Source organism: Kogia breviceps, chromosome 4, assembly GCF_026419965.1.
Source record: "Kogia breviceps isolate mKogBre1 chromosome 4, mKogBre1 haplotype 1, whole genome shotgun sequence".
Taxonomy (NCBI): Eukaryota; Metazoa; Chordata; class Mammalia; order Artiodactyla; family Physeteridae; genus Kogia; species Kogia breviceps.
This window is the reverse complement of record NC_081313.1, coordinates 74,222,981-74,249,553: the sequence shown is the minus strand read 5'-3', so window position 1 is coordinate 74,249,553 and position 26,573 is coordinate 74,222,981. Positions and strand designations below refer to the sequence as shown.

At 33.4% G+C, this 26,573-nt stretch overlaps 1 long non-coding RNA gene across 2 annotated transcripts in view; it reads left to right on the top strand.

Annotated features, from left to right (window-relative positions):
• The window catches only part of LOC136794165 (uncharacterized), a 905,160-nt gene that overhangs the window by 179,973 nt on the left and 698,614 nt on the right, over positions 1 to 26,573 (top strand). For both annotated transcript variants that reach the window (XR_010840534.1, XR_010840535.1), the window contains exon 3: positions 4,601 to 4,686. This is a non-coding gene — a long non-coding RNA (uncharacterized lncRNA). The remainder of the gene's footprint in view (positions 1 to 4,600; positions 4,687 to 26,573) is intronic.

Below are 26,573 nucleotides of genomic sequence, written 5' to 3'. Positions count from 1 at the left end.
CTCAAATCAATGGGTCAATGTCTTTTATAAGTTTTGGAACATTTGCAGCCAGTATCTCTTCGAATATTCTTTACCTCCCATTCTCTCTCTCGCTCTCTCTTCCCTTCTTCTAGCAGTCCAGTTACGTACATATTAGACTGTTTTCACTTGTCCCACATTTTTTATGCTTTTCGTTGTCTTTAATGTATCTTTCCTTCCCCCTGCCTTTGTTCATCATTTCGATATAGTCTGCTGACCTGGACATATTCTATTCTGTTGAACAGTTTTCTGCTGGGTCTAACATGCTGTTGATACCACTTAATACGTCCCTAATTTCTGATATTTTATTTTTCAGTTCTAGAATTTCCATTTGATTCTCTTTAAAGGTTTAATTCAGTGTTAATATTTTCCCTCTTTTATCTTCATTTCCCTCATTCTCATGAATGTATTTATCATAATTATTTTAGAACCTGTCCCTTAACTCTAACAATTAGATGATCTATGGACCTGAGTGGGTTTTTTTGTTTGTTTTTTTCTCCTTATTGGTTTGCACACATGGAGTTTTGTCTTTGGTGTGCCAAATAATTTTTGATTAAATGTCAAATTTTATATATAAAAGCTGTGGGGGCTGCAGCTGATGTTATCTTTCTTTAGAGTGGGTTCACTCTTTTCTTTGGTAGACAAAAGTAGTGAAAGCTGATCACCCGAGCGAATCAAGGACGTGCTGCTTTGATGCTGCATTGTGGCTCTGATATGGCTTGGCCTATCACTGGTTCATCCTGAACCTCTAGAGTTTCCAGTTGAGTGGATGGAGAAGACTTTATGGCCCCATTCTCTTGGCAGATCTCATATTCTTTTATTCTGTGAGGCTGATAAAATCCTCAAACTACTTTTCAGAGATTTATGCTTTAGCTTTTAGCCTCCTACTCTATACAGCCCCAGAATCTGGTCATTCTTTTGAGGTAAAACCCAGCCATATACTTAAGCCTCCCTTCTGAATCTTTATCAGAAGCTCTTTTGGTTTTCCTGTTTCCTAGAAGTAACACTCCATTAGTCCAAAACCCTAATTCTCAGTCTCCTGTTCAAGTCTAGAATGGGCAAAGGCTCCGTGGTAAAAGCAGCTGCAAAAGTCAGCTCACTCACTCAAGATTCTCCCCTCCCTGAAGTTTTAGACCCTCCAGTTCTTGGTGCCTCAGCTGCTCTCCAATGTCTTCAAACAAATGATTTGTGTGTTTTATCACTTTCTCCCAGTTGTTCTCCGTGAGAATTTTGGACTGCTAGAAGCTACTGAATTCCACCTGATAGAATCTGGTTTTTACTAACTGATTTATTCACTTTACTTTAAATACTGTACTATACAGATAACTTGGAAATTTACCTCTCTACTTTTGTAGTTTGTTATTGATATAAGCTTTAACTATCAAAGGTCTTAATGTGTCCTGATAGTATATATAGAGATGTATATCACTTCGTGAAATAAAACATATTAGAAAAAGATTGTCATAAAATATGTAATCCTAATAAAGTGCATTTAAAATTCTTAAACTTTATTAAATGAATATATTCTATGAAATCCTTAAAATTAACACTTCAATGTATAAAATATATATGTATTAAGAAAATTTTTTCAAAATCTTAGAAAAGTTTATCTGGCAGAATTGGGAGAAAGGGGAATAGGGAATATGTTGTGTGCTTATTTTCTCCTAATTTCTAATGTTATTTTATTTTTTAAATTTGTATCTGATTTACATTATATACTTGAATAATAAAGTAGACTTTTTAGAAATTATGATAGATCTTACATTTTCTAATTTCTATCTATAGTTTTATTTCTTTGAGAAATCTCATATATGCCTACTAATTCAACCACCAGTTATGGTTTCCAGCCCAGACAACACTGTTGGGCTCAAGACCTGTTCATAGAAGTCATCAAGTTATTGTGACTTAAATATCATATGGGTACTTCAGACTCAGCTTGCTGAAAGGATTTCTACCCCATGACCCTCACTGCCCCTGACATGCATTAAGCACATACTATGTATTAACTGATTAAATGACTTCCCCTCCTCTGCTCCAATTGAGAACCTTCTTGCCAGTTGGTGGAGTATTCCTCAGGTTAGGTTTCCTATACTCTCATAATATCCTGTGCATAACTCTATCACAGCACTTATTATAGTATATTATACTATGGTCGACATTTGTCTGTCTCTTATCTCTGAATATGAATTCCTTGAAACTACTATTACAGAGACAGTGTTTAACAAATATTTGAAGAAATGAAACTATTGGAATATTTAACTGAAATTTTTAGGTTTAAGATTTGCAAACCAATGTATACAGATTTTGAGACATTTAATGAGAACTTTCAAAAGGACATTAAATATACATATGTTTTGAATTCCTGCTAATTTTTTTAACCAAAGTTCTTCAACAGATATTCATGGATAAGTGCCAGGTGCGGTCTGAAAAAAAGTGATACATCAGTCAACAAAACAGAAAATGACTGGTGCCTTCTGAAACTTGTAGTCTAGTGATAAGAGAAAACAGAAATTAAAAATAACTGTAATAAATTTGTAAATTATATAATGAATTATAAGTAGAAAAGTGCTATAGGTGTAAAGAAAAATTAGAGCAGGTTGAGGAGGATCAAGAGTTTGGGGGGAAGTTCAGTTTGCAGTATTAAATGTGTTTCTTAGGCCACATTATAAGATTTGAGCAAAGACTTGGAAGAAAAGTGTTTGTTTAATGAATATCTGCAGGAGAATGGTCTGGATAAACAAAATAACTAGAGCAATGGCCCCAAGCGGTTCCTTGGAGCTGGAGTGACATCAGCAAGAAAGAAGGAGAGTAATGAAAAATGGGATGAGAGGAAGCAAGCCCCAGTTCATGTTGGTAATTTTAGGCTGTTGTAAGGATCTTGGCTTTTACTCTAACTGAAATGGAGAGTCATTGCTGAGTTTTAACAGTGATAGCACATGATCATAACTACATTTTATAGAATTGCTCTGTTTTGCTGCACTATGAGTAAATTGTAGGGAAGAAGGGCATATGCTGGGAGATCTACCATGGTGATGAGAGAAAAAGGTGGTTTTGACTAGGATGGTAACAGAGAGGTGAGAGGTGGTTAGATCCTAGGTATTTGAAGGTGGAGCTGATGAGATTTGCAGATGGATTAAACATGGCTTTTGGCCTAAAGGAGAGTGTTGTCATCAACTGGGGTCTAAAGGCTGTAGGTAGAACAGATTTGGGGAGAGAAGATCAGATTTGGACATATATTGGATTTGTGTATTAGACATGTACATGACTTATGTCAGGTCATCAATTCAGGAGAGATATTTAAATTAGAAATATACATTTGCAAGTGTAAGCATATAGACACTATTTAAAGCCATGGACAATGTGAGATCACCAAGGAATGGGGCATAGATAGAAAAGAGGAGAGCAAAGAATGAGTTCTGGGATCACTCAAATTAAGAGGTCTAGGAGAAGAGGAAGAACCAGTAAAGGAGACAGAAGGAGGCATGAGGAGAAAAATAATGAGACTGTGGCCTGGAAATCAGGTGAAGGAAATGTCTCAAGGAAGAGAGAGTAATCAACTCTGGTTTGCTGATAAGCCAAGTAGGACAGGGACTTGGAATTGACCAGTGGGTGTACTCTTATGGAGCTATGATCAAAGAGAGGAATTTGGCAGTGGTGGTCCAGACTAGGGTGACATTAATAAAGAATAGGAGGAGAGGAATTAGACATAGAATAGAAAAGTCTGCTGAGTTTTGCTGAAAAGGGAACAAAAAGATGAAAAAAATGTCTGTCTTAAGATGTAAGAAATAATATCATAATCAGCACACTATTTCCCATATGCCAATGGAAGGTCTAGCAAAGAGTGTTATAAGATTAACTGAGGGGCAGAATTTCTGGTGCTATGCCCTTGAGTAGGGATGAAAGATGGGAACTTGTATGAAATTCAGACTTTCACTGAGAAAAGAGCTTGGAAATTGAACGAATGACATCAGGCAGGAAGGCAGAGCATGCAAGTATATGTGCTGGGGAAAGTGAAGACTAGATTCTTTGGAGGTTCTTCTCTGCTTCAATTTTTTTTCAGTGAAGGAAAAAAATGTCATCAGCTGAGTCAAGACAGTGAAGAGGATGTGGAGGTCTGAAGAGTGAGAAGATGTGAAGTACTTGTCTAGGAGAACAGAAGTGTGAATGGACTAGAGACATATTTAATGATTATATGACATCATTAAGGCTGTAGGCTATGGACAACAATATAAAGTGAGACCAGTCAGCATGATGGGGTGTTTTTCTCTAGTCAGATTCAGCTGTAGGTATGTGGGAGCAGAGGAGGAAGAAATCTGGTTTTAACCAGAATCAAGAGAGCGGCAAAGGAATTAAAGGTATATGCAAGAAAATAATTATAATGCCTGACCATGGAGGCTTTTTCTTTTAAATTTCAAGTTAAAAAAAATCAAACAGACTTCTTATTATTGTAAACCAAGATAATATTCTCTGGAAATGGAATGATGAAAATAATGTGTTCATTAATGGTAATGTACCAAATAAAAATCTAACTTGAAAATTTAAGTTCAAATGTATTTATGAAGTTTCTTCATCTCTTTTTTAGAACTTCAGTGAGATATCACCATTGACATTTCAGCATTTGATTATTCTGCGTGTATTCTCTGAATGGAAGAATTATTAACTACCAAGGTAAGTAAAGTAATGAAATTTGAAAACAAAGTCTGTGACTGTCCAGTCATTTAACGTATCTCTTCTGGATAAGATAATATTTAAGGAAACTCCTGGAATAGGAGAGAATAACAAATAACACATTGAAGAGCACTGAATTCACTTCTGAATCTCATTTTCAGAATGGTTATTAACTATATACATATATATCTGTTATTTAGCTTATGATTGAAATTACACTGAAACTCTAGAAAAAAATGAAAACTGCATATCTGATGAAGTACTACATCGCTCAGATAAGTACAAAATAGTTTTTCAGTGATCCTGGTCCTAGGGGAGGTAACACAAATGAACGTGTATATTCTTTTTGCAAATATATATTTTGATGACCATGAGGTATGGCCCATTATTTGAAGGAAACCATATAATTTTTCTTTATTACATGTTACCTAATTGCTCCTTTCCCATATGATTGGTTAAAAATTCTTTTCTATTTAAAGTAGCATTCTTTAGGCACTAAACGAGGTCAATTTCAAAATAATTATGTTGAATTGTCTCTTAATCTGACATACATGAACATACTCATATTGTTGCAAAAATGTTGCACTTGTGCATCTGTACTTATACACAAACTTGTGGGTAGAGGTCTCTACCTTATATAAGCTGCTCAAAAGGCTATTTGATCCCCAATAAGAGTAGTGATAACTGATACATGATACACAATAAAGGGGACACATTTATTCCTATGCTCTAAAGAGGAGTAATTCTAGCTCATCCTTATATCCATTACACAGAGTAAAAATTTGTAGTAGTAGTTCTCTTTTGCATGTAATGAAACTGGGTTACAAAAGGAACAGGTAGATGTACCCAAATCACCCAAAAGACAACAGTGTCAAACACAAAAGCCACATCTAAAAAATTCCCTTTCCAATAGACTAGCCAGGAGCATGCAGTTTTTCAGCTGTGAGCAATCGGCTACTGATAACCTTGTTCATTAACAAATCAAGCAGCTGTTCAGATCTGCAGAAAAGCCCCCATGTTGTCCTTAAATACTCCAGTACAAAATCAGTGTAAACCAATTAAGTTACACGATGGGAAAAGCATCAGATGTGTAACTGATGAGTCACTTAACCTCATCCCACTCTTCTTTTAGCTTTCAATAATCATCAACCTCCAGAAAATGATAAGCTTTTACATCAAACATGAATAAATATTCCACGGTGAATTCTACTGTTTAAAGAGAAACACACATTTTAGGAACTTTTAATTTTTTTTCTGTGTGGCTACCTAAACTTTAATCATTTTTTACACTTAAAAAATACTTTAAAATAGTAACTGGAAGTAATATATGGCCCCAAAGATTTTATTATTATGTTAGGAAATGCTGTTTGCACTTTAAAAAATTGTCCAATTATCAATGGAAAAAATGGTGAAGATATCACTTTTCAGATTATAATATTGTAAATGAACCAAACTATCAAGATGTACTTAGTTCATGTAAGATTTGTAAAAAGAAACCTAAATTAGGATTTAAGGGGGTGTGGCAAATTTAACACATAAAATTATACATATTATTTACATTTTTCACATAAATGGAATAAAGCATATGGTCTACTGTTAGTTAAGTTACTAACCTTTGTAAGTTAACAGTTACTAACCTTTGTAACTGTTAGTATTTTAGAAATAATTCAGTTCAAAACTCATTATGCAAGAGTGGAAGTGATTTTACCCATATCTTTATAATCGCTTACTTATTTGGTAGTATCAAAATTGCGGCCAGTATTAATCTGGAAATCACAGAAATTTTGGAACTTCAAAGGACTCACAAGGTCCTTGGATCCAACTCCATTATTTTACTTCCTCAATAAAAACTCATTAGGAAAATAATCCTATTTTTCACATTCATTTCTAAAAGAAACACAGATTTCTATGCTCTGTCACCCAGCCCCACTCTCTCAATGAAAGGAATGACCTTGAATTGAACTGTAGGAAGTAAATGGAATAAAAGTTTACTGAAAAAGTTTAGTAAGGATACAGAAGATTGATGCGTATATTTGTGTTGGACACCTTTCCTTGTGCTGCATATTCAAAGTGATGGGATCATGTTATTTATTATATTTTTCAGATCATTTGCAATGTTAATTTATATGAGTTTGATATCGCTTTTGTCTCTTAGTTGTGTGTTATTCTGAGAAATCCCTGGGGAAGCAAAGGATTTATATGCTTTGTGTACACATTCTGCAGACTAAGCGCTCTGGCATAATTATTTTTGGCACTCACTAACTGATTAAAACATCCAATTTAACTCATGATCAGTAAGATTAAACCTTTTTAATATACCTCAAAAGTAAATTATCATTTACTACTCAAACATCCCTTTCTGCACATGTCCCCAATAAAGCCGTTCTTTTTTCGTTAATGTACCTTTTAACGAGGATTCGCTTTTATTTCTTCCTTTGGGCAAAACTGCCTTACCCTTTACAGAGAGGTAGGAACAAAGATGAGATGGAGGCTGACTAGATAAGTACATGGGTTTCTAATGTCATACCAATTACAAGTCTTTATTTTTGTTGTATTCCATAAGGAATTTGCTGTTCAAGAAAACATGTCCCTGATTGGAGTTTATTTGATGTATAGACAAATGGGAACAGTTAGAAGAAAACAATATTTGAAAAAAATCCTTTACCTGACTTGGGAAAAGAACTGTCATCTTTTATTTAATTTTAAAGTAGTTATTTTTAAAAACTTAAGTGTTAACATTTCAGTCTTGCAGTGAAACCCACTTAACAGAATACCCAAAACACATTTCAATATTAGAATGATTTGAAGGGAAAAAATGTTCCCAAGAATTAAAAAAGCATAATATAATCCTAAATTAGAATAATTGTAATTGGCAAGTCCTCTAACCTGCTGAGGACACTTGCAGTGGTTTATCACTGTATTGAGAGAGGAGGAAAATAAAATGTAATAACATGCATTGGTTAAGCTAGGGCCTCATGGAGCTTTGAAACAGTCACAGGTGTAAGCACCTCCCTCACACGCTGAGGGAGGTACAAGGGGGACTCGGATTAGTAGAATCCTCCTGTGTGGATGCTAGAGCATTACTGTGTACAAATGTCTTGGTTACTGCCTTTTATGCATAGGATTAACATCAAATGAAACAAGAATTATGGAGTAAGTCTTTAGATAGAAAATAGGTCAAATCAATGCAATAAATATCCTGTCAGAATTTTGATCCAGATTTACAAATACTTCACCAGATTGCTAATAAGCCTGTAGCTCCGCATGTAAATATTTGAACAGTATGAAAAATGCTTCTGAGTTAAACAAGACTACCATGCCCCAAATAGGTTGAACTACTGAAATGTTGTCATAAGCCAGGCAGAAGGGACACTTTTCTGGAATACGTGGTGGACAGACCCAAAACACTGCCAAAACTTTTCCCCTAAATTGTCAGGAAATCAAAATCTCAAAATGGTCTAAATCTAGCCATTGGTTACACAAATTCTAAGAGCTAGAATAAGCAAGCTTACAAAAACTTTGCATAGATATCCCATTCTTGGATCTATAATATGTGTTGGCGTCTTCTGGAAATACCAAGGAAAAAATTGGTCACTCCTAAAAATATCTTTAAAATGACCATATCCATAGGGTGGTCTCCACTCCAAGTTATATTGTAGACATGGGAATATCTTAAGGAGCTACTAATAAATGTGATTTTTTTTAAATTAGGTGTGTTTGTGCCAGCACTCTAGACCTTAGGGGCCACACATTAGCATAAGTTCAGTGAGCATACATTTTATCCGTCTCCCCATTCCACATAAAATTAGAGAATAATTTACTGTTGAGGTATAAGATATGAATCCCTTTGTTAGTGTATTAGTTTCAACAGTTATTAAAACTTGTGTAAGACCTATCACATTTCCATTGTACCGTTGAATGTAATATATGGTCTTCATTTTTTTTCCTTTAACTTTTTGGTCAAATAAGAGACTAAAGGCTTCAAGTAAAACATTTTTTTAAAAGTGAAAACGATAATAATAAATATTCTATTTTCTTTCTTCTGGTTCTACCAGCTATTCTACCAAATATCTAACATATTTACTTGATGCTAATTGATGAAATAATAATGGGCATCCTTTCCAAATAAGAAGTAAGTTCAATTACTGATTATACCGTCTGTAAAAAGGCAGTATTCTATCACTTTCCAAGAGTGTGATTTATTTTTAACTAAGAATGAAAACTTAACTTTGAAAATGGGAGGGGTAAGTTTGTGCTTAAATTTTCATATATTGGCAACTTTTGACACAGGTGCCAAAGATAGAACAATAATAAATGTCTCAAGCCTTGGTTATTAGAGTTTGATCATACGCATTGTGGTGTAGAATTCATGGATTATTCATGTGTAATTACAGATAGCTATTGTGCTCCTTTAAATCATCCCTATGGCCCATTATGGTCCATAACAACTGAAATAGCAATTGTCATAGTAAGGTTTGGGCTCTGTCACAGAGTGTGGACTATAATCAATAATGATGAATGGTAAAATTTTACATCAAGCAGTCCAAAGTCTGGTTGGCTCCCTCCATAAATCTGTACAAACACCAAGCAGAGCAGCTGCAGGGTCTGGAAATTTAAAAGCCAACACTCGCCTTACCCCCTACACACATTTACCTCTGTAAAAGTTAAAAAAAAAAAAAATAGGGAGGAAAGAAAAAAGGAAATGCTCGATTTATCAATTCTAATAATCCACATGCTGTTTGAAGAATTTCCCTCTATTTAAATGGGAGTGAACCCTAGGTTGTTTTCAAGGTCAATTTCAGGTGAAAAGGGGGTCATCTAGAGGTCACTCAGGCTCCCATGCAGGTCAATAATGCCTCTTCACTTCCACAGCAGACAAGCCGCTCACACCCAATCAATCCACCAACGCTGCTGCTGCACCCAGTGTAATGAACAGTGAATAAATGTAGCCTATCATCACAAAACATGCTTTTTAAGTACCTTTCCTTTTCATGTAAAACCTCTTGCTGTCAAATTCTACATTCACTCATCCAGCAGTGAGTAGCAAAAGTGAGAAATCAGACTCTCATTGGGGTTGGTAAAAGGTCACAGCTGACAGACAAGGAGGTTAAACTGCCGAGTTAAAATACTGTTCATTACCCACTGCAGCTTTTTGCTAACTACACTTCTTTGTGTTAGAGTCAAGCAGTACATCAATATGCCCCTCCTCCTAATTTATTAGCAATTGTTGAATTGTATGGGGTGGGAGCTAAAAGGGAAATTGATGTCTTATAGGTGCATATATATGTATAAATTCTTTTGCTTTTGCAAACTTCGAATTCCTTATCTATTTTCATACTCAATACCCTATCCAGCATTGTGTCTACTTGAGATGCAACCTAGTTATTAGGGAAACATGATTCCTAAGATCAGAAGAGACTGAGTAATCTGAATTCCAAAGGCCCAGGGTCAGTTGTTTGGAGACTTTTACAATTCATATTTTTTTTCTAAAAAGAATTGTATATAGGCATTTTGATTTTTTCAATCAAAATTTTGATATGGGAACCTATAATTTACACCAAAACAAGCAAAAAATGCATGTTAAATATACACAATGTTTCAAATTCCAATTTATTAAAAATTGCAAGATAGTCTTTTACTGACAAGGTTAGCACCTATCAAACACATAATGGAGTTCAGAATATAATCTGTTATTTTTTCAGGGAAGTGTGTAATACCTGCATTGTTTTTCATTAATTCTGGTATAGTCAAAGGAGCCTTTAACAACAGTGAGTAATCGCAGGAGTGTAAGTGGAAATGGTACTTTTTCTGAATTCAGTTGACTAAATGAAATGGTTTGGTGTGAAATCTGAATGGATTAGAACAATTTTCCAAAAATGAAATTTCATTCTTTGATTAATTAGTACGTAGGTGGAATTCCCTTTATTGAAATGCAGAGGCTTCATATTTAAAGATCCCAGTATGAAAACAAGTCAGAGAGTATTCCAATACAAAATCACAAATCATGAATAAAATAAAGGTTTATTTACATGCTCTCTACAACAATAATTTGAGTCAACAAAATTACCATTATCTATTTACATCTTTAAAAGATGCATTCTGAGATTTATTGTGGAAAAAAATATATCTTTTTTTTTTTACCCCCTCCTGTATGCCTTCTCTCTCAGTGGGACTGAAAATAAAATGTTATGACTTAAATCACAAGAGGCTAACATCATTTTTAGCAACAAGGGCTGCATAATTTCAAGACTATGAGTGAGTCGCTGACTTTAACTAAAATGTTTCAGTTCTCTGCGTATATAGGTACATAAATAATTCAGAATTAATCCCTGCAGAGGGGACAATGGGAATCGTAAATTATCCATGTGCCGTCCTCAACATTAGAGGCAATGAACCTATAGTAACAAACTATGAGTGTTACTCATTACATACATTTCACAGACACCTTAACCTTTTGAATATTAATTTCCCTCTGCAGCTAGTAGCTAAGCAGTATCATTTTTTTTTTCATTTTCCTTTCCATTCCTCTTGCCTTCATTTCCTTCTCATCTTTTCTCTTTCACAAAATCTCCCAAATCTTATGTAAGCCGCAGCTATTGAGTGGATGCTTTGCAATACATTGATTTGTTACAGAAAGGCTGTTTCTTTTCTTTTCAAGCTGCATGTTTTTCTGTAAAAATCCCTTAATATTATATGTATGCCCTCTGTAGAATGTAAGGTGAGGTGTCACAGTCAGACTGTCCTTATGAAGATAAACGGGTTTGCAAATCTGGACCGATCTGACTTCACTGGGGTTGACAGTGTCCCTTGAATTTCACAAAAATATATAGTAATATTTTTAAACTAGGAAGATATTGCAGAATTGTCATAATTTTCATCCAAAGATGAAAATAAAGTTTTTGAAAAAGTACAGTAGCTCCTAATTATAAAATATATTAGGTCCTTAACTGTTAAATTAGGGAGCTTATTTTTTTAAAAAGACTTAATGAGCTATAACAGTGTGTATTCTCATTTTTGTTTCTAAATTACCCTCTCAGTTAAAAATACTCTGATAAGCTTTATAACTCTTATTTTGAAAGATATACAGAGAACAGAAAGATTTCTTTCTAGTCTAATTCATTATGCCCCATTCCTGTCTATTAGATAAGATCAATTGAAATGTTGATCATGAAAAACTTTTTTCATAAATAGAATTTATACAATAAATACAAATACATAATTGTGTGTGAGGATGTTCCTAAATATCAACACACATACTTATGTGTGTTATACATATATATATATATATATATATATATATATATATAAAATTATGTGAACAGAATTAGAAATCCCAGCAATAAGCTGAACTACATATACTATGAAGGGGGCCCACAGACATGGCTGGAGTGAAATTCAACAAAATTGCTTCCACACCAGGCTTTTCCAATATTTCATCATGCCCTTCCCCAGCATAGTTGAATGTCTTGTTCCCTCATCTCTTTCAGGTCTTTAATTACCTTTCTATACCTTCTATCAGTGCCCAATTTAAGATTACAAACCTACCAATACCAAAATCTTATTTTCTTTCCTTACTTTTTTCATCTCTGAAGCTCTTTTAACTCTAATATAATATATAGTGTGCTTATTTATATACTTATTGTCCAGGCTGGAAGTTCTTTGAGGGCAGGGAGTTTCGTTAATTTTGTTCACTGCTGTAACCTGAATGCCTGAGAGACAGTAGGATCTCAATAAATATGTTGAAGAAATGAAACACAGTAGTACATTTGAGGTGTCAAGAACTATTTGAGAATCACTATAGTCCCAGTATGGCTGGATAATGGGACTAATTATGACATTAATCTAAGGCAACACTGCCTCCTCTTTCTGTGTCATTCCCCCTCCCTGCCCAACATGTTAAATTTGGGCATCCGCTGCCTTCAGACTCTCCCTGCAACTGTTTTTATTAAAGTGAAAACTTTCAGTAAAAGTCTGATATCATTCATTTACAAATTACATTGAACTTGTCAACTTGTCCTGTAAAATGCATTTGCATTCTAAGCCTTATCTCATATGATACAATTAATGGATTTGTTTTCTATTGAAATTTCCAGTATAGACATGTTAGGTGAAATAATTTTTTTTTCATTTTGGTTTAGTGGATTCTCATTTTATTGATCTTTAATTCATGTTATTTAAATTCTATTCTTTTCACCTACATATAAGGACAATTCTAAGGTTCATTTAAGTAAACTGGGAATTGCCTTACCACGAACTGAGGTGGAGCTACCAGGCACACACACACCGGTTCTTTTTCACAGAGGGCAAAAACAATTCTCAGTATTTTGAATTTTGTAACAAATTATATTTTCTTATTAAAAAGCAGACATGTAACCCAAAAGTCCAAAGAGTTTTTGAAATTACTGAAGACCTGGGTTTAGCTTTTACTTAGGTAGTGGTATTTGTAGATGTGAAGAAAATCAAAGAAGAAACTTCACCTTAAATAGTTGGGCTATCTGCCCCCAGTTTTACCCCAGAAGAGAAATTTGTGGAACAGAGTTATACTTTATCCCATCATTTTGGCATCAATGATATTGATGTAAAATTAAGAAATCACAATTCATAAAAGTAACATATGGATACTTTTATAATCCAATTTTTATGAGTAAACCATCATTGAAGCTACAGTATATGATTAAACTGTTATTCTCCATATTTATGTGGGATTCTGAAAACAAAGACCCAGTAAATAAATGGCAGCCTTTCTAGACCAAGTTGTAAGTATGTTATTTGAATATATCTTTTTTTTTTTTTGTAATCCAACTTTTTTCTATCCAGTTAGCAGAAGTGATCATCATATAGTGATGAATGACAGTGTTGTCAGGAATGAATCTCAATAATTAATCACAGTTGTGTAAGAAGCATAACATTGTAATTTTCTATAAATGAACTTAGGTTCTACTTCAGTTTTTCATTTGGAAAATAATGTCAACCATTCAGGGTGTTCTCTACCCATGTCTGTTGGTAGAAATCTATATTTCTGGGGCTTATGCAGTGGCCTAGCTTGGGGGTGAGGATAAGCATCTTGCATGCCACCATTGCCATCACCTAAATTGGCATCTGCAGGGGTATTTATTTACCTAAAGAGTTTGCCTTTTAGACCAAGCACAGCCCACCTGTATCCCTGCCTTATGAACCTACATGGCTTCTCTTTCATAGTTGCTTTAATAATCTCCTTGATACACAAGACATTGACATTTTTTGCCTCTCTTTAGGGCCACAGGAAACTTTTAGCTGTTCCTCTGACTTACTGGAGCATAGATTTTGTCAGGAACAAATAAGTACACACCCCACTGAGCCATCTTTACTCACCTCCTCCTGAACTATCCATGCTGGTTGAGAGGGTAACACCAAGGTGGTATAGTTTTTCTGATTACTGTAGTACAATACATGTGAGCAGTGAACACCAATCTTCTTTGTCCTTTGATTTCCCCAAACCCATTTGAACATCGTTCTCCACTTGCCTTCCTCTTCTCTTATTACTCCCTTAAGAAGCAGGAGACTGAATCCTGATTGTAAAATAGAATTTTAGGATAGAATTGTTTAGGGTACTTGTGAAAATCCTGCATGGTGCCATACAAGTTTTTAGAAAAGACTATTGTAGAATTGGCGTGTTTACACATCCAATCAGCTGTTAAGTTGAGTTATCTCTATGACAATGTGCTAACCCACAGTGAGATATGTAATGTATGGAACAGTTACTTCAGTTTGGAGCAGAAGAGAATAGAGCACATTTTCTTCTATAGGAAGTAATGAGAGCAAGGGGAAAAGCGGAACTCTTTGTGACTTATTTCAGTATACCCTTGAAGAGTGCAAAGTAGTGGGGGATGAATTTAAAGTGAGGAAACCAATTCAGAAGAGTTCTGAGGTACAGCTTCCTGAGGATTCAGGTTTCCTTCAGTCTAGAGGAAACTAGTTTTCTTGATTTTTAGCTTTCTTAGGGGGATTCATTTCTAATGGTAGTCAGACTATGATTTAGCAGGGAGATAACTTCTTGTGAAACATGAATGTTGACCTCCTTATAAAATAACCCTCATTCTGCAAGGAAACAAAGAAATTAGTGAACACATGTCTGGTTATTCACTTTCATCATTTTTCCTCCTCAGACCCCAAATACATGGTTATATGTGCTGGATGTCCATGTTTAATAACTTTCTTTAAAAGTTAGTTCTTTAAGTTAGGAGAAAAAAGAACAGTTATAGGCAAAATGCTATTTAGTGACATTCCATAAATAAAAGATTAATATGGTTAAAATATCTTCACAATATATTTGAACTGAATGAGCCTATTCAATCAGTTAAGTCTTAGAGGTAGACCTGAAGGGGTGAAAAATTACAGTATTATCAAATTATTAAACTTTCAATTCACATTTAAATCAACTACAGCTCTGTGAATTGGACAACCAGGGTAATTTGGAATATATAATGGAAACCATGTTGCCAAAAGACTCTGTGTGTGGTGTGGAATGAATGCACCGACTTTCTTGCCATTTTCAGTACTTTGTACACATTACATGCTAAATAAATACTTGCTGAACTACTTTAGAAAACCATCCCTCTCCATTCCCATAAGTGCCCATGAATTATTTCTTCCTGAAGGATTTTAGGTCAGGTTCTATGGCGTACCATCCTTAGCAGTATAGTCTATTGGCTTAAAGCATAGTAAGGTAATAATAAATAAAATAATGTAATAATCTGCAAATACCTAGCAGACAATTAACATAATTATCTATACATTGTTTTTTTTCTGAAAAGTATATGAATAGATAAAAGAAGGTGTCTAATGAGACCACGAAGCTACTAAGCATCTGAAGATGAAAGTGATGCCACAGAGATGAAAAAATATTTTTTAAAAATGCAGAGGCTAGTGACATCAATGAAGTGTTTACTTATCTCTCAATTTTGTTATACATTATTTTTATTTACAAGCTAGACAATAATTGCCATCTACTACTTAACATTTAAATGTTCATCCTGTGAAAATATCTGAATTCTACTGTAGGAAAAAATATATACAAATCAACTTTAACTTAAATAGATGAAAAATTTATGGAAACATTGATTACAGCCATGAAAAATACTATAGGGATTGATAAAAGTATCCTTTGCTTATATAATTGCTATATAAAATTCTACTTAAAAATACAAATTATTTAGCAATGCAGATGCAAAGCCAATCTAGGTGATGTTTCCTCCAATGGATTCATTCCTTATATTGCTATATTGGAAATAATAATGTTACATATAATATTAGAATAAGATATTTTGTGATAATGTTATATGAAAATTTCTTAGTGAAAGTAACAAATATATGCATTCTTTTAAAAATCAAACTTTTTATAAAAAGAACAAGCTAATCTAACTTTTAAATTTTTATAGTTGTGACATACGACCACTGGGATATTTCTAGAAATGGTATTATATTTAACACCCATTTTTCCTTGTCCCACTTTACCCTTGTAATTTTTTGATGTACCATGATCAAACAGTGTGCCCAAGATTATTGCTTCCCTGAGAGATATTACTTATGGGAATGACCTTATAATACTTTAAGACACATTATTGCTGCCAACATTTGGTAATAATGTGTAGAGAAAGGGCTAGGACTTAATTGTAGGGACTAGGCAAAACTATTGGAAAATGTTCAAGTTAAGGGGCCCCAGAAATTTAACTCCTCCATTTGTTGTGTATAGGTATGTATATACACATAAGCACACACACATATATATGTGACTCCAAGAAAATAAATTTCCAGAGGTCAAGTACCACATATATATGTGTATGCATACACACACACTCACACATATGTGTGTGTATAATTGAATGATTCCTACATAAAAGCTCCTGTATACATTGTATATGTCTCAACATATGCAAAAACCTGAAAGTTCTGTACAAATTTTAACACCAGTAATAACCCACCATGGTTAGTGTTATAGGATATCCACATTATAAATTTTTTCTAGTGCCTGATTTCTGAAGGGCTCCACATGTCCTTCTGAATTTTCTTTAAAGCTCATGGATGGATTGAATGATTGAACCATATCTTAAAAGTTGATGAGTCAACTAGAAAGAATGTGGTGAAGCAAAGATATTCATCTACTCAACATTTTCCAAAACCAGCTTTGGTTCAGAAAGTTGGAAAAGTAGCAGACACATGACTATTTGGGTATTTCTTCAGGGTGCCATTCAGCAGATAGAAGAAATCAAAGCTAATTTATTGAGTTAATGAAGGCCCCACGATTAGATGAAATTTCAAGGGAAAAGTTTGGATTAGAACAAATCCCTCAGGCTTAAATTAGGTAACAGTAATAGTCCATTTCCTTCATGGAATTAGACTACAAGTTCCTTTATAGCTGTAATTTTATCTTCTTAATGTTATATCCTTGGCAGCCAGGACATAGTAGACATTCAATTCATATCAGCTGAATTGGTGAATGAATGAATAAATGATTGAAAAAAACAATTGAAAAACTTTTTCAGGTTATCATCATGTTATAAGTACTCGATGGTTTTGCCTAGTGAAACACATTCTACTAGACAACATAATGTGAGATTAAAATTAATGAAGGTATAATAAAATAAATACAATATTTGTAAATGTTAATCATAAAATAAGTCTTTGCATTAGAGACAAGTATGAGTCAAATTAGTTGTATCTTTTCACAATGTTATAATTCACATGACTCTCAAATGTTTCATTTATTAGGGGTAACACTTTTTTATTTTTCTTAATCTTTCTTTAAATTTATGTTAAAATTAAAGAGTACCTTTTTATTCAAAGAAAACTCTAAATGAATAGAAAACTATTGTCTGGATTTTCTGATGAAAGAGAATGAAAAAAATCTATGCTTGAATATTTGTAGTTATGTTAGATGAGCACAAGATAATTGTGTGCTCAAAAAGAATTAATCAAATAAGCCCACTTGACTGGGACTTACATATTACATGGTTTTCCTTCTTAGAGGAAAAAAAGCCCTTATGAACCACAGTCCAATTATTCAATTTTGCTTCCTAATTATGGAAACTACTCATTTCTTGGCCTCAAGCAATAGATGATACATCTCTGAAGGGTGACAAAATCTGTCACCATCTATGGCTCATTTTAGTCAATGTAAATATTTTTGGAAAACAAAAATAAATAGTTTAGAAATTCCTGCCTTCAACGTTGTTGAGATATACATCATTCCTGATATGGGAACTCTGGTTCATATCCTCCTTTAGATAAGATTATGGGGTATGCTTTTCTCCTCTAGGACAGTGAAAAACACAGAAAGACAGCAATTGGAACATGACTATAGACGTGTTTTCTCATAATAAAAGGTGGTGTTTAAGCTATCAATGAAATTAGAATTAAATTGGGCCAGTAGCTCATGTTTTTAGAACTATCATTTAAGAAATTATATCTATTTCTCTCCTATATGCCACAAAATGTATATTGCAAAGTAACAAATTGAGATAAAGCTCCCTCCATACCTTCTCAAGTGTCCTCTGAAGGAGCTGAAGATTCAGAGCCAAATCAAGCTCTTCAAAAAATGTGTTCTAATAGTTTTAAAGATTATAGAGAGGATTAATGAGATGGTATGTATGGAATGCTTGTCACGCAATCATGAAATTCCTTACTAAATATAGTTGCTCTTAAAATTACAAACAAGTTTCGTAGCAACCACCCCTTATAGGACGTGGAGTTCCTGGAATCAGCTATTGGATAGAATAACTTTATAATAATAAAGATTTGAAGAAACGTTTCCACTTTAACTTAAATATTTACCTAGAAAAACTGGCCCACATATTTATTTACGGAGCAGCTGTTCTTGCCATTTTTGCTTCTTTTTCCAGTAGTCCTCATGAAAAGTTAGGGGTTTACTAACTTAACTCACGAAAATATATTGGTGTATTTTAAAGACAGTAATCACAAATCATGAGAATCATACTTCTTATTTAACTATGTAGACTACTTAAGGAGTATAAATTTAAAAGAAATTAACGACAGCAAATTTTTATTTATTATTATTGGTGGATAGTATTGAAAATAATTAAATTTCTAAAATTCTTTTTATCACCCTTCCTATATTTGTAAAAGAAACATTATTTTGTGAAATCAAGAAGGACAATATTTTGAGAATCATGTTTAATTTGAAACCAGGGATTATTTGAAAGAAATATGAGCTAAAGCTAACAATATTTAAGTAATTGGAACTCAGAAACAAATTCCTGGCTGGATCTTTTTAAAACCAGTAGAACCACTTTTTTTTCAAAATTTGAGGTACCACCAAACTAAAGAGAGGACGTGAATAAATACTATTCAAATAATTGTATTGTCTTATAATGAAGCATTCCACAATATAGCAATAGAAGAGATTCAAGGGCTAGAATATTAACTTGTCAGATCACATGTTTTGTAGAGTATAAAGTACAATGATATATAATAATAAACATCAGAATGATGAGGCAAATCTTAAATAAGAGGGTATGCATATGCAAATTAAATCATGTAGCATAATTCTGGCCACTAAATGTTAGTTGAAATGAACTTTTAATGTTTTATGATTAGAGAATATTTTAGGTCAATGACCCGATAGAATGACAATTCGATTTCCTGGATAAAGTTTCCATATTATTCCCTTCTACTTTATACTTTAGGCAAACAAAACTTATTCAGCTGGAGGGGTGTCATGATAAGGAGAAAGATCATACTGTTAATATCAGTTGAATCATACAATAAATGGGTACATACGGGTACATTAGAGTCTCTTGTTGATTGTGTGTTCTGCCTTCATTTTATAGATAAAATTGATTGCTACTTAACATATTCTGTCTCCTCCCACTAGATCATGTATTCCGTGAGAATAAGAACTTCATCCATTTTGTTCATTTCTGGATCCTCAGAACCTGGGATGTAGTGGGATTTAAATAAATATTTGTGGAATGAAATAATTGACATCAACATTCATATAGACACATTTATGACAACATTTATGCTCTTATATGAGTAGAGAAGATAGTGATATATATTACTCCCAATGTTTGCCATAGGATTGACTTAATAGATTGAAAAATGAATGACTTAATAGATTTTTTTTTAATCAAAGAAAACATAGATACTATTCATAGGAAAATCATAGACTAGCTATGTAAAGACTAGAGTAGGAGATAGAAAATACACCCCAAACTAACAAGAAAGTGTTTTATTTTTTATAGAATTTTAGTTGGCTAATATGGATGTATGACCAAAATTGTAGACTTATTTCTAGAATATGTGGCTCCTGGGTGTGGTGGTTCTGTAAAGACCAGCAGGATAATTTTCTTTTTAAAATAGAGCCAAGGATTACGTTTAGTGTAGGTATTCCATGTGAGAATAAGATACTTGTTTAGATTTGAAGAGGAAAAAGAAATGCCTAAAGAGACAGGTGGGTTTGGGATGCTAGATGGTAAAACTTACTTTGTTTTAAGTACTTATAATATACAAAAGAGCACTTTCATATTTTAGCTTACTATTTATATCATTGATATTTAATACTCATTTGTAAATGCCCACAGACTACACATTAATAAATACCTTTCTAATGGATGAATTTCTGGTACTTTTGGGGATGACTATGTTTTCTTTGTCAGTATTTATAATGCCATCAGATAATCTTGTTAGAACTTTGACAATAAGGAATGAGACTCCATAAATTCAGCTTATAGCTGTGACTAAACTTACATATTCTCATCTCACTTCACTTAATAATTAAGAGAAATCAAACATACTTTACTTCAGAAAATGTGGATTGCTTAGAAATTCCTCTAGAATTGGTTTCACAAAATAGATTTCTTGGCTAATAGTAAAGGTGCAGTGCTGATTTTACTGTATGGAAGTTTTTGATTTCTTGAAATTGGGCTCCAGTTAAAGAACTTTGAAAGTGCCCGTCAAATGCTAAGAGTCTCCTAAAAATGTGAAGTTTCAAGTGATGTTCTATGAAAGAAAGACATTAGGCTAATTTTTCCACTAAATGTAACTAATTCTTTGCATTAGATTAATCAGATATTTTGCTGTCATGAAGAGATATCCAAAATTATAAATTGGAGGTGATAACACAGTAGGCAGGCGCAGAATCCTGTCTCATACTGACGTTGAGCATAAGCAAATTTGAAATGGTAATTATTAGTTCTTTCCTTCAATTGTCTGAGCATCTAGACTGAAAGTGATACTTTTCCCTTAGTTATTTTGACAAATCACTCAATTCTTTTTTTCATTCTGAACATAATTCTCATATAAGCAAATTTGTGAAACTTTCTATAACCATCATTCAACTGTAATTTAGCCTCCATAACTGGGAAAGATGCCATTTTAGAATCGATATCATCATGATACAACCATTTGATTCATAATTTTAAAATCCCATGCATAGTTAATATAATTCTTCTAGATTTTTGTTTTCTTATGCTGCATAAGTGTCCTAAAGGTCTATGGAACTCAAGCACCCACCCCCCTTTGTCAACACACACATTCTAGCTTAAAATAGCTGCATGATTTCTTTAATTCACAAATCATTATTGTTATTATTTGTTCAGATACTGTTTATACCCAATTTAGAATTTACATTTCATACATAGCTACTTGGGCATCAATTTCAACCTTCAGAGCTGTTAGCAGAAATACATAGATCTTTGAAAACATTGGGAACAACCAATTGATGGGAGCATTCTATGCTGATTTTCAGTATTTGACACAAATTTAGCTGACAGTTACTTTAATTAAAGAAATAAAATACTAGAGTAGAAAGTTATTCACCAGGAGGTAAGTGAAGACTACGAGGAATCAGCTAATGACTTGTTCTTACATTAGACTGAACCTAGGTCAGAAAGGTAAGAAAGGTAAGCATCTAGCTATTATACGGCCAACTTTATATCATTCAAGTCAAGCTTGAAAAAGCAGGTTTCAGATGTTGACTTTTGCTTTCCCCAGATATATGTGATCTTTGGAGGAGAAAAAGACAGCTTTAGGCCCTTGGTGCTGACATTTTCATGTCTTTCTCAATACCGCAACCATGCTGTGTCCTTTGGAGATGCTCTTTCACTGGACTGTTCCCCAATGAAACTGGGTCTTGAAGTGTCAATGGTATCAAGAGAGATCATAGGGTACCCCTCTAAATCTGCCTCTGGTTGATGTCAGTCCTGCTAGCCCTGTGGATTCTGGTCATAGCTGCCAACTTTCTCTTTGAAACTTCTTCCTTTCATTATGTTTAGGTGCCTCTCAAGTCACCGAGCTTTGGTCCAGACTCAAAATCAAATTTCTTTTTTCTCGTCTCTCCCTGACTGATCTCAGAGATATTACAAAGTGCATTAAATCTCCAAAGAGAGACAGCACTTAAAAGTGCTATTTCACTTTTGTGTTAACTCACAAAAGTCAGTATCTCTGACTGATCACATATGAAAGAACCCTTAAAAAGAACAGTATCACATTAAAAAAAATTAAAGCATTTTAAACTGCTCTTTGGGGGTCTATCTTCTTTTAGACACTTCAACCTGATATAATGGTGGGGGTAGGTGGGTGGAAACTTGGTCTAAAAAATAATGATTAGCAAATTTAGGAAATTCTTTAAGTTTGTCTGGTTACTTTTTGCTTTGTAAGTACTACTGTCAGTGTGCGTATTTCACCTCTCATTTGACCAATTCAAATTTCTCTATATAAAGTTCTGTTTTTGAAAAATTGGCTTCCTTTTTTACCCCTTGGATAAAAGTAGTCATAATGATAATACTGAAGGTAGGCACAGAATTCTGTGTTTTCATAAATATAAAATTGAGTACTGTTTCAGAGAAGGTATGCCATCTTAAAAAAAAGTTAAGGAAACTAAAAATTAAATGCTGGGGAGATTTTATTAAAGAAAGGAGAGCAGATCATGTTTGATAGTACATGGGAATGATCTCATAGCTGTGATTATGACTTACTTTGCTTGCAGAGAAAAGGGTATTAACTTTAACATATTTACCAAGAAGGTTGGATATCGTCAAGTAGATAGAATAAAGCTCAGAAAAATTAATCTGGTCCAAACTTCCCCAAATAGTATTTCTTTGTAACACTTACATTGTAAGAATGGAATCCATATGTCTTTAACTAGCTCTTATAGAATAGCATGGAATACCCAGGAAAGGTGTGTGATTAGTAACCTTTCTATTCTATCAGTGGAAAACTGAATACTTCTCAGTCTCATACACCATTAAGAATCTTCAATGACTGGAAAGTCACATGTAGATTTGATTTTTATAAAATATTTCTTATGACAAATTTTTCAAACTAGGCATGAGAAATTGAAGAACATTTTATTTGATTTTTAACTTTTGGGGATGCATTGTGTGTATGTGTGTGAATGTGTGTGTAATTTTCATTTTCTGGCCTTTGTGAAGGTGAGCATACTAAGACTAGAGGGAATGTGAAGATTAGATTTTGGAGTAACTAGTACATTTAATGTGAGAAAACACTGCTAAAGTATTGCTGCCTCTCAACAAAGATTGTACTAAGTATCGTCTTCCACATGGGAAAGGCAAACCATAACTACAAAATAGTCCTTCTTCAGTAGTTTTCATGACTGGTGTCAAATTGATATTTCTTTTTTTCCCCTTGAGAATGAAAAAACTGCTAGAACTGTTTATACTTTAAACCTTGAGGCAAATGCATATAAGTATTTTTATCTTACAGAGTAATTAACTTTTAAACTTTTTATGCTATTGGATGGAATAGATATTATATGTGAGTCTAAGAACATTCATGGAGTTTACTAAGTTTTTATATATTTACATAGTATTAGGGTTTAGTTCATGATTCAGTTTGCTCCAAGTCAGACAAGTTGACATTTTGATTTTGATTTTCACGTATTGAAATGTTCTAAATTCCATTTTCTAGCTGGTTCATTTGCATTGAATTTTTTAGATGAACAAGAGTGCACCTCATTGACTGGCTTTCCAAATTTTTAAATAAGGTAAATTCAACATCAAACTCAATCTATATTCTTCTTTTTTTAAAGAAAATTTATTTGACAGAGAGCATAATGGAGCACAAATATTAGTACATCATGTTATAGTTCAATTACAGTATCAGTGCCCACTAAATAAATAGTTAACATCATTGGACAAATAATTTATACGGCTTATAAATGGAAAAAATATTCACATAGTATGCTATTTAAAGCTTATGGATAAAACTTACCTATATGATGACCATAATGTCAGAAAAAGAAATAAATAGCTCTAAAGTTATATAATTCAAAACTGGCGGACTGTGCTAAGTCTTCAATCTGAAAGATTCATAAAATAAAATGTATTCCTATAGGATTGTCCTCTTGGTTATTCTAAAAACGAATATATCTTACATATTATCTAAGATAAGTCTTCTTGAATTAAATATGTTTCATAAAATACATATTTTAATTTTTGAAGAAGTAATAGTTACATTTTTCAGATATATTGTGTGAATTAATGTGAGCTTATGCTTCTAGCAAAACAGCTATTCTCATCAAAATCAACATGGGAAGAGCTAACATTTTTTGAGCAAATGTTACTTGTTTATGCACTGATAAGCATAAATTTATTTAATATAATGATCTGTGTGGTAAATACCACTATGAGATCATTTTGAACATAAAGAAACTGGGGTATAGATTTGTAAAAAATTTTCCCAATTACGCAGCTCATATAGGTTGGATTTAGAACTTAGGCCCTTAACTAATGATAGGTATTACATATCAAGTGTTTGCGGAATGTCTCCTCTCTGTCCTGGATGTTTATCTCCTTTAGTTTGTGTTGCTTCTTCAGAGAACAAATATCGAGATGAACTTGAAAATTTTAGTTTATCGTCTGGGATTTCTATTATCTTTCCTAAACAAGATACAGGCAAATGAAAAACTGATTTTATAGTTTGTTTTCTCTCTGTTTATTTTATTTCATCAAGATTTTTGGTCCTATGTTGACATAATTTAAACAACTTAAATAGAGACTAACATACCCTAGAGAGAAAAGAAACATTGGTTGTACATACTTCATAACTATGTGTATTTGTTCCCCAGGAAGTTTTTTTAAAGCTTTTCTTAAGATATCCCTGAAAAACTTGTTAGAAGATGTTTCAGTTGGGAAGCTATGACAAAATATATGAAATGTCGGGGTGATCAACTTAAATTATTACTAACACTCTTAATATTTATTGTCACACAAGCATAGTGTATTATGCCCTATAAGAAAAAGAGGGAAAACGCATTGTTTTATTATTTCAGTTTAGAAATCTACAAAGGAAGAAGTTAGGCCTGACTAAAGCTAAAGATGAACATCAGCTCTAGGGGGGAAAAGTGATGAAATGAACAAAAGTTTTTATCAGGTAGTGCATTAAGTTTTATGCAGTAAACTAATTAACTAAAAAAAAAAAAAAAAAAAAAAAAAGCAATTTACACAGATGCCCTGTCAAACACTACAGGGGAAGCACAGATGGGACACTATCAAGTAGCATAATGCTCTAGTACTCATTTATAAAATCTGCATAATTCTTCCAAACATCTGAAGCCCTGTAAAGAAACACATGCTAAATTTAAAAAATATATATATTGCTCTAAATTCAAACACTCTTTTACATGCTGCAATATATTTGAGTGGGTGAAGTGCTATTTGTGGGTAGTATTTGCCTCACATTTAGTAAAGTTTAGAAATGGAAACAAATGTACACATATAGGGAATTCCCTTGAATAAGCAATATATCTGCCCAATATTTTGATGTATAGTGTATTTCCAGTATATTGCTCTTCCTAATTGGATGAACATAGGATATCTTGAGTAGTTGAACAATTCATTTGTTTAAAGAGAAGTGTAAAATTTAGAAAACTTTATCTACACTGTAGGACAGATTTATTTTCTCCTTTTAAATTATTTTGTTTTTCAGGCTTCAAAAGCCTCATTTTATTGAATTCATTTTATTTAATTCATACTGATGTTACTTGTGTTATAATGTTTTTTGGCCTGATGTTGGAAGCAAAAGTACCTAAATTTAATAATCACTGCTAACTGCACTCATGCATTTTCCTCTAATGATATTAGTGGGCAAATTTATATTGTTTTGCTTTTTGCTGATCTTTTAAAGGTGTATTTTTGAAAATGACTCGAGTGCCGTGAGCAGTATATAAAACAAACATTAACTAAATGTCTGACTTCTCTTTCTCTGACTTAACGCCTTATCATCTTTCCTGCCAAGATTCTTGATGTTCCTTTATGATTTTATTCTTTTGCTTTTTTGTTTGTTTGTTTTCTTAATCGTATAGGCCAACACAAGAAAAGCAAGAAGTGAAGTTGGGGGTTAGGGTTGGGGGCTAGGAATGAAAAGCCTCCATGAGCATTGCTTTATTTTTTTCCTGAATCTCTCCGCTACCTCTGTTTAAGACATACAATATGCAATCTCATTGCCTTTGACCTTATTGGTTTCCTTTTCAAATGGGTACTAATAATTAACACAGAGCCATTGAGTGATGCGACTATATTCTTTGTTGCATTGTTGAACATGCTAAATAATTTAAAAAGCACAGAAGACTCTCTCATGCTTGGTGGGGGAGGTAAAACCATACCCATTTGGAGGGGGCAGGGGGCTGAGGGTCTTTGCTTTTTTGTTTCTATTGAATGCTTTTCGGCTGTACAGCTGGAAAGGGCATTCCTATAGGACTTTAAAGGCAAAGTAGAAAAATGACATAAAAGCCTTGCTTGGATTTGATTGATGCACTCTCATATTTGAAGTTCACTCAGAGCTTTGTGCTAGAAGGCCTGGGTCACTCTATCCAGCACTCTAATGAGACTGTGTGTGAACACTTCCAGCTTTGTAGGCCTTGCTTTAATCAG